General features: G+C 41.1%; 1 non-coding gene across 1 annotated transcript; it reads right to left on the bottom strand.

Moving 5' to 3' along the window:
• Positions 1-241: 241 nt before the first annotated feature.
• Positions 242-433, bottom strand: LOC118155203 (U2 spliceosomal RNA). Its single transcript, XR_004745413.1, has one exon. It is a non-coding gene; the product is annotated as a U2 spliceosomal RNA (small nuclear RNA).
• Positions 434-9,392: the final 8,959 nt, after the last annotated feature.

The following is a 9,392-nucleotide window of genomic DNA, read 5'->3' as shown; positions in this document are numbered from 1 at the left end:
TCAGCCTGTTCTCCCCTCAGCCCAGGCTGCTCCTCACTCAAGTGATCTTCTTGTCCAACACTCTTGGATGTGGTACTGGCAAGACAGCTCAAGCCCACAGCTTTGTCGACTTACACTTATGGGAAACTCTATTTTTGCAGCACAAATGGTGGAAATGCAGTCTGGAGCCTCCTTAACAGTGAATTAGAGCACTTTATAGAACACTAAGGGAACAAAAGAAAACAATCTATCATTAACTCAAAAGGAATGCACCATTCTTGAAAGCACTGCAATTACATGCTGAGGCATGGAGAGGATAGAGCAAGCTCCCAAACCATCTCCCAATTCCAAATATTAATTTAATGCCCTGAACATAGATGGAGACCACATTCGATGCTTTAACTGATAGGAACAGATACTACGTTTGTTTTTTGCCAAAAGTCAGAGAAGGTGTCTACTTACACCACACTCCTCCCATTTCACAGTTGAGGTGGAGGCGGACACCCCAGCTTCCTGCAGCTCTCCAGTGTTCTGAAACTTTCCCTGATAATGCTCTGACCTGGTGTAATGCTCCTAAGGAAACATCTTTCTCACTGAAAATAATGTCTCAGTATCTTCCTGAGGCCTGACCTAAACATCTCTTTTGTGTACTCACACTCATAAACCTAAGTGGTCTGCTTCATCCTCCCTGCTCCGATTTTTCTGAATCCCTTTGAGAGTCAAGGGAAAACTCTGGGAATCATGTCAACAATCCTTTTTTTTTTTTTAACTTTTTATTATGGGCTGTGTGCAGTGGCTCATGCCTATAATCCCAGCACTTTGGGAGGCCAAAGTGGGTGGATCATTTGAGATCAGGAGTTCAAGACCAGGCTGGCCAACATGATGAAACCTCATCTTTACTAAAAATACAAAAATTAGCCAGGCATTGTGGCACACGCCTGTAATCCTAGCTGCTCAGGAGAATCGCTTGAACCTGGGAAGCGGAGGTTGCAGTGAGCCAAGATTGCACCACTGCACTTAAGCCTGCGTGACAGAGCAAGACTCTGTCTCAAAAAAAAAAGGTTTTTAATATGGAAATTTCTAAACATCTATGAAAGTAGTGAGAATAGTATGATAAACTGACATGTACTTACCACATGGCTTAGCAGTTGACAACTCATGGCCAACCTTGTTTTAAATATTCCCTCACTTATTCTCCCTTCCCCCTGAAACATGTATCCAAAACATAGGAGTTCTTTTTTTTTTTTGAGATGGAGTTTTGCTCTTGTTACCCAGGCTGGAGTGCAACGGCGTGATCTTGGCTCACTGCAACCTCCGCCTCCTGGATTCAGGCAAGTCTCCTGCCTCAGCCTCCTGAGTAGCTGGGATTACAGGCATGCGCCACCATGCCCAGCTAATTTTTTGTATTTAGTAGAGACAGGGTTTCACCATGTTGACCAGGATGGTCTCAATCTCTTGACATCGTGATCCACCCGCCTCGGCCTCCCAAAGTGCTAGGAGTTCTTTTTGTTCTTCTAATTTTTAAAATAGAGATGAGGTCTCATTATGTTGTCCAGGCTGTACTCGAACTCCTGGACTCAAGCAACCCTCCTGCCTTGGCCTCCCAAAGTGCTGGGATTACAGGCATGAGCAGCCTCTTTTTGTTCTTTTAAACCTAACTGCAATACCATCCACACACCTAAAAAATTAATAGCAATGTCTTAATTATCATAAAAAATATCTAGCATGTACTCAAATTTCTTCAATTGTCCCTTAATTGATCCAAACCGGTTTACATGTTGTATTTGAAACATTACTTATATGAGTCAGAGTACATTATGCTGTTATGTTTAGCAGACAATGTTAAAATCAGAGTGGCTTACAACAACCCAGATTTATTTCCTGTTCACATGAGTTTCCATTGTGAGTCAGCCCTGCAGCCTCTTCACTCCTGGTTACAGGCAAAGAAACAGACTATGTTTGGGATATGCCCAGTTCCTGGCAAATGGAAATGAGGAATGGTTGTAACACCCAATGACTTTTAAAGCTTCTGCTCAGAAGTAGCAACCAACCATCACATCTGCTCACATTTCACAGTCGAAGCAAAGCACATGGCCAAAGTTGATGTCAGTGGAGATACGGGAAGTATAATGTTCCCACAGGAGACAGCATCTGTTATTGGGAATAACACAACCTATCATACTTCCTAAGTCTCTTTTAATTTACAGGTTCCCCTCCTCATCTTGCTTTTTCGATTTATAGGTTAAAGAAAATAAGTAATTTGTGCTATAGAATTTCCTATATTCCCTGCAGTGTGTTTGTTTAACATGTTTCTATGTCACTTCTAGTTCTTCTAAACTTGTAATTAAATCTAGAGGCATAATCAGACTCAAGAAAAAAATTAAGACCTAAATAGAACTACTAGATTGTTATATTTCTGTGTGAAGTCATTCAAAAATCCAAATTTGGGGCCAATATTTGACCTTCCTAGATGGTCATGTGTGTTGTATCAGTTATATCTTGCTGTGTAACAAATTATCCCCAAATTTGGTGGCTCAAACAAAAAATACTTATATATTATCTCATGGTTTCTGTGAATCAGGAATTCAGATAGGGCAGAGGGGCATAACTTATTTCTGCTTTGTGATTTCTGGGATCTTCACTGGAAAACTCAAGGACTGGGAGACTCAGATCATGTGGAAGCTTGACTGAGACAAAAGGCTCTGTGTTAAGTGGCTCATTCGCTTCATTCGTAAGTTGGTGTTGGTAAATTGGTTCTTTTCCATGTGGGACTACTTATCGTGCTGCTTGAGCATACTCACATGACTTCCCACAGAGTGATTGATCCAGAAGACCAATGTTGAAGCAGTAATGTCTTTTATGACCCAGTTTGGGAGCTTATCCACTGACACTTCTCTTGTTTGCAAAATCAGCCTTTATCCAGTATGTGGGAATAGTCTGCACAAAGGCATGAATACCAAGAGAGGTGGTACATTGGGGACCATCTTGGAGGCTGACTACTATATACATTAAGTGACTTTTGATGTTATAAAACAAAAAAGAAGGGACAATCTACATCGTGTTCTATGCAACAGTAGTTTACAGCATTTGAGATGTTGTGATCCAATAGAATTTCAGGGGAGAAACTTAGAAGTTCCTAAATGGAACTAGTAGATCTTTATTTTGGCATGTAAAAAGAACAATCTGTTAATTCAACTGTCATTATTTTTTATTTTTTACAGGAGTCTTTTTCATATAGAAGGATATTATCGCAAAATGAAGAATCCTCATTTTGGATGTGGAACAGTAAGAACTCCTAAATTGCTTGTGAGGATGTCCATGGAGAACCCACTGGAAAATATTCTATAGTCCACTTGAGGATGTACGTACTCTATCACCCAACATATCTTTTTTTTTTCTTTTTCTTTTGAGACGGGTCTTCTGTGGTGCCCAGGCTGCTCTCAAACTTCTGGCTCGAGCAAGCTTCCTGAAGAGCTGGGAATACAGGCACATGCCATTGTGCCCAGCTTTATCACCCAATATTTCTACTCCTAGCCATATGTTTGCCCTAAAGAAATGTGTATACTCTCATACCAGGAGTCATGCACGAGAATGTTTAGAGCAGCATGCTAGTAATAGCCCCAGACTGGAACAAACCAAATGTCCATCAACAGTGGCATAGACAGGTAAACCGATGTAGAGTCATCCCTCAGTATCCATGGGGGATTGGTTTCGGGCCCCTGCAGATACCAAAATCCACAGAAGCTCAAGTCTCTTCTATAAACTGGTGTAGTGTTTGCATATAACCTACGTGCATCCTCCTGTATAAAGTATCTCTACATTATTTATAATACCTAATACAATGTAAATGATATGTAAACACTATACCATAGTGTTTTTTAAATTTGTATTGTTATTGTCATATTTGGTTTTTAAATATGTTTTTGATCCACAGTTATCTATATTAGTGGATGCAAAACCAGCAGATATGGAAGGCCAACTGTATATTCATACTATATACTTCCATTCCTATAAAGTCTCCAAATGAGCAATACAGGCAGACCTGATTTTACCACATTTTGCTTTATTAGACTTTACAGATACGGCGTTTTTTACAAATCGAAGGTTTTTGGCAACACTGGTGTAGAGCAAGCCTAATGGAACCATTTTTCCAACAGCATGTGCTCACTCATGTCTCTATATTACATTTTGGTAATTCTCACAATATTTCAAACTTTTTCATTATTATTATATCTGTTTGGTGATTTGTGGTCAGCAATCATTGATGTTACCATGCCACTGCTTTGGTGCACCACGAACCGTATCCATAGAGGATGATGAACTTAATCCATAAAATGTTGTGTGTGTTCTGACTTCTTCAACAATTCTTCAATCTTTTTCCCTCTTCTTGGACCTCCCCATTCTGTGAGACACAAAAATATTGAAATTAGGCCAATTAATAACTCTACAGTGACCTCTAAATGTTCAAGTGAAAGAAAGAGTCACACTTCTCTCACCTTAAATTAAGAGCTAGAGATGATTAAGCTTAGTGTGGAAGGCATGTCAAAAGCCAAGAAAGGCCAAAAGCTAGACCTGTCGTGCCAAACACTTAGCCAAGTCAGGAATACAAAGGGAAAGTTCTTGAAGGAAATGAGAAGTGCACATGGATGATAAGAAAGCAAAACAAACTTATTGCTGAGATGGAGCAAGTTTGAGCAGTCTGGACAGAAGACCAAACCAGTTACAATATTCCCTTGAGCCAAAGCCTAATCCAGAGCAAGCCCCTAACTCGCTTTGATTTTATGAAGGCTGAGAATGGTGAAAAAGCTGCAGATGAAAAATTTGAAGCTAGCAGAAGTTGGTTCATGAGGTTTAAAGAAATCCATCTCCATAACATAAAAATGCAAGGTGAAACAGCAAGGGCTGTTACAGAAACTGTAGCAAGTTATCCAGAAGATCTAGCTAGCATCGTTGATGAGGGTGTCTACACCAAATAACACATTCTCAGGGTGGATGAAACAGGCTTATATTGGAAGAAGATTCCATATAGATCTTTCATAGGAGAGAGGAGAATTCAATGCTTGGCTTCAAAGCTTCAAAGGACATGCTGACCCCTTTTGGCGGGGCCAATGCAGCTGGTGACTTTAAGTCAAAGCAAATAGTCATTTACCATTCTGAAAATCCTAGGGCCCTTAAGAATTATGCTTCACAGACTCTGCCTGTGCTCTATAAATGGAACAACAAAGCCTGGATGACAGCACATCTATTTATAGCATGGTTACCAAATTTTTTTTTTAAGACAGAGTTTCGCTTTTGCCACCCAGGCTGGAGTCCAATGGCATGATCTCAGCTCACTGCAACCTCCACCTCCTGGGTTCAAGTGATTCTCTTGCCTCAGCCTCCTGAGTAGCTTGAATTACAGGTATGTGCCCTCATGCCTGGATAATTTTTGTGTTTTTAGTAGAGACAGTGTTTCATCATACCAGTCAGGCTAGTTTCAAACTCCAGACAGGTGATCCACCTGCCTCGGCCTCCCAAAATGCTGGGATTACAGGCATGAGCCACTACAACCCACCAGTTACCAAATGTTTTAAGCCCTCTGTTAAGACCTATTACTTATAAAAAAAGGATTTCTTTCAAAATATTACTGCTTATTAACAATGCACCTTGTTAGCCAAGAGCTCTAATGGAGATGAACAAGGAGATTAATATTGTTTTCATGTGTGCTAACACAACTTCCATTCTGTATCCCATGGATCAAGGAGTCACTTTACATTTCAAGATTTATCATTTAAGCAATACATTTTGTGAGTCTATAGCTGCCATATATAGTGATTCCTCTGATGGATCTTGGGGGAAAAAATTGGAAACCTTCTGAAAAAGATTCCCCATTAAAGACATTTGTGATTCATGGGAGGAGGTTAAAATATCACCGTTAGCGGGAATTTGGAAGAAGTTGATTCCAACCCTCATGGATCACTTTGAGGGATTCAAGATTCACAGGAGTAAGTAACTGTAGATGTAATGGAAATAACAAGAACTAGAATGTGACTAAAACTAGATGTGACTGAAGATGTGACTGAATTGCTGCAATCTCATGATAAAACATGGACAGATTAAGAGTTGTTTCTTAAAGTGGTTTCCTGAGATAGAATCTACTCTTGGTGAAGATGCTGTGAACATTGTTGAAATGACAGAAAAGAATCTGGAGTATTACATAAACTTAGTAAAGCAGCAGCCTGGTATCAGTGGATTGACCCCAATTTTGAAAGGTCTACTGTGGGTAAAATGATATCAAACAGCATCACGTGCTATAGGGAAATCTGTCATGAAGGAAAGAATCCATTAATGCAACAACCATCATTGTTGTCTTTCTTTTCCTTGAGACAGAGTCTCACTATCTTGCCCAGGCTAGTCTTAAACTCCTGGGCTCAAGCAATCCTCCAGCCTCAGCCTCCCAAAGTGCTTGGAATTACAGACATGAGATGCTGTGCCAAACCCATTGTTGTCTTCTTTCTTTCTTTTTTTTTTTGAGATGGAGTTTTTTGTTTGTTTGTTTGCTTTGCTTTGCTTTTTGTTGCCCAGACTAGAGTGCAATGGTGTGATCTTGGCTCACTGCAACCTCTGCCTTCTGGGTTCAAGCCATTCTCCTGCTTCAGCCTCCCAAGTAGCTGGGATTACAGGTGTGTGCCACCACACCAGCTAATTGTGTGTTTTTAGTAGAGACAGGATTTCACCATGTTGGTCAGGCTGGTCTTGAACTCCCGACCTCAGGTGATCCACCTGCCTCGGCCTCCCAAAGTGCTGGGATTACAGGTGTGAGCCATCGCTCACAGCCTGTTGTCTTATTTCTTAAAATTTCCACAGCCCAGCCTGGGCAACATGGTGAAACACCCTCTCTACAAAAAGTACAAAAAATTAGCCAGGCATGGTGCTATGTGCCTGTAGTCCCAGCTACCCTAAAGGCTGAGGTGGGAGGATCACTTGAGCTCAGGAGGTCAAAGCTGCAGTGAGCTGGGATCACACCACTGCACTCCAGTGGTATGCAGTAAGACCCTGTCTCAAAAAAAAAAAAGAAAGAATTTTTTTTCACAGTCACTTCAACCTTCAGCAACCACCACTTTGATCAGACAGCAGACATCACTATCCTGACAAGACCCTCCACCAGCAAAAATATTAAGAGTCACTAAAGTCTCTAATGATAGATTATGGTTTTTAGCAATAAAGTATCTTTAAGTTATGGTATTTTTAAATTATGGTATGGTATGGATTTTTTTAGACATAATGCTGTTGCACACTTAAACTATAGTATAGACATAACTTTTATGTGCATTGGAAAATCAAAACATTTGTGTGACTTGCTTTATTATGATATTTACTTCATTGCAGCGGTTTGGAACCAAATCCATAATATCTTCAAGGATAACTGCACTAAAGTCTACTGTTTTGAGTTTTTTGTTTGTTTGTTTGTTTTAATTTAGAGATAGGATCTTGCTATGTTACCCAGGCTGAACTTAAATTCCTGGGACCAGACAATCTTTCCATCTCAGACTCCTGGTAGCTGGGACTACAGGTGTGCACCACTGCACCTGGCTAATAGCTCATTTTAGTACTGGACACTTGGCAGTATCCTGTTACAGTACTGTTGATAGAGCATTGTTATATTCCAGGGACTTTACTACTTGTTTCACATGCATTGTTTAGTGTTTTATAATTTTTTTTTTTTTGAGACAGAGTCTCACTCTGTCAGCCAGGCTGGAGTGCAATGGTACAATCTCAGCTCACTGCAACCTCCACCTCCCAGGTTCAAGCAATTCTCCTGCCTCAGCCTCCTGAGTAGCTGGGATTACAGGCACACACCACCATGCCTGGCTAATCTTTGCATTTTTAGTAGACACGGGGTTTCATTATATTGGCCAGGCTGGTCTCAAACTCCTGACCTCAGGTGATCTGCCTGCCTCGCCCTTCCAAAGTACTAGGATTACAGGCTTGAGCCACTGCTCCCAGCCAGTGTTTTATAATTCATAATATTTTATTTTATTCTTACAAGAGGCTGAGCATGGTGGCTTATGCCTGTAATCCTGACATTTTGGGAGGCCAAGGTGAGAGGATCCTTTGAGCCCAGAAGTTTAACACTAGCCTGGGCAACAAAACAAGACCTCATCACTACAAAAAAAAAATTAGCCAGCCATAGTGACACACACCTGTAGTCCTAGCTACTTGGGAGGCTAAGGTGGGAGCATTGCTCGAGCCCAGGAGTTTAAGGCTGCAGGGAGCTACAACCATCCTACTGCATTGCAGCCTGGGCAACAGAATGAGACCCTATCTCTTAAAAAAAAAATACATAAATAAAATAATAAAAACAAAAAATAGAGTCATTCTCATAACAATCCAATGAAGTAGATGAGAGATCTTTAGTTATTTCCACAGGCCATTGAGGCTCCTAAGGTTGTATCCTGCCTAAAGTAATTGTTAAGGCTCACCACACCTTGCCACACCCACAGCCACTTGGCAGGTAGGTAGGTAGCCCTGAATGGTCCTCAGACAGGGTTTGCTTTGATGGTATCTCCTGGTCCCTTCCCTATTCCACAGCTGATTTTGCCAGAGGTGGTAACTGATTCAAGGGCAGCCAAGCTACAAGGCTGAGCTATGTCAGATTATCTGGAGCAAAAGCTCTGCCCAAACAGGAATGATGGTGATTAGGTACATAATTAGATTATCTAGAAAATATTTTGTGGGAAATACAGGGAGGATGTTGCCATTAGTAGGAAAAGCTGAAAGCTACTAGAGATGAGAAAATCATTGTTGTTGTCTGCTTTGCATTGCTATAATAGAATACCTCAGACTGTGTTATTCACAAAGAATAGAAATCTAGGCAAGGCACAGTGGCTCACACCTGTAATCCCAGGACTTTGGGAGGCCGAGACAGGTGGATTATTTGAGGCTAGCCTGGCCAACATGGCAAAACCCTGTCTCTACAAAAAAGTACAATAATTAGCTGGGCATGATGGCACCCATGTGTAATTCCAGATGGGCTGAGGCATGAGGATTGTTTGAACTCAGGAGGCAGAGGTTGCAGTGAGCTGAGATTGCACGACTGCACTCCAGCCTGGGCGACAGAGTGACACTGTGTCTCAATAAAAAAAAAAAAGAAATTTATTTCTTGCAATTCCAGAGGCTGGGAAGTTCAAGGTTGAGGACTCTGCATCTGGTGAGGTCCTTCTTGCTGTGTCATCCCATGTTGGAAGGCAGAAGGGCAAGAGAGCATGAGAAAGCCAGAAAGGAAGGAAGCCAGTTTTATCTTTTTATCAGGAAACTACTCTCAAGATAACTAACCCACTCTTACAATAACAACATTAATCCATTCATGAGGGCTTTGTCTCATGACCTAATTACCTCTTAAAGGTTCCACCTCTCAACACCATTGCATTGGG

This window comes from Callithrix jacchus, chromosome 6 (assembly GCF_049354715.1).
Source record: "Callithrix jacchus isolate 240 chromosome 6, calJac240_pri, whole genome shotgun sequence".
Classification (NCBI taxonomy): domain Eukaryota; kingdom Metazoa; phylum Chordata; class Mammalia; order Primates; family Cebidae; genus Callithrix; species Callithrix jacchus.
The sequence above is the reverse complement of the archived record's forward strand: the minus strand, read 5'-3'. Positions and strand labels throughout refer to the sequence as shown.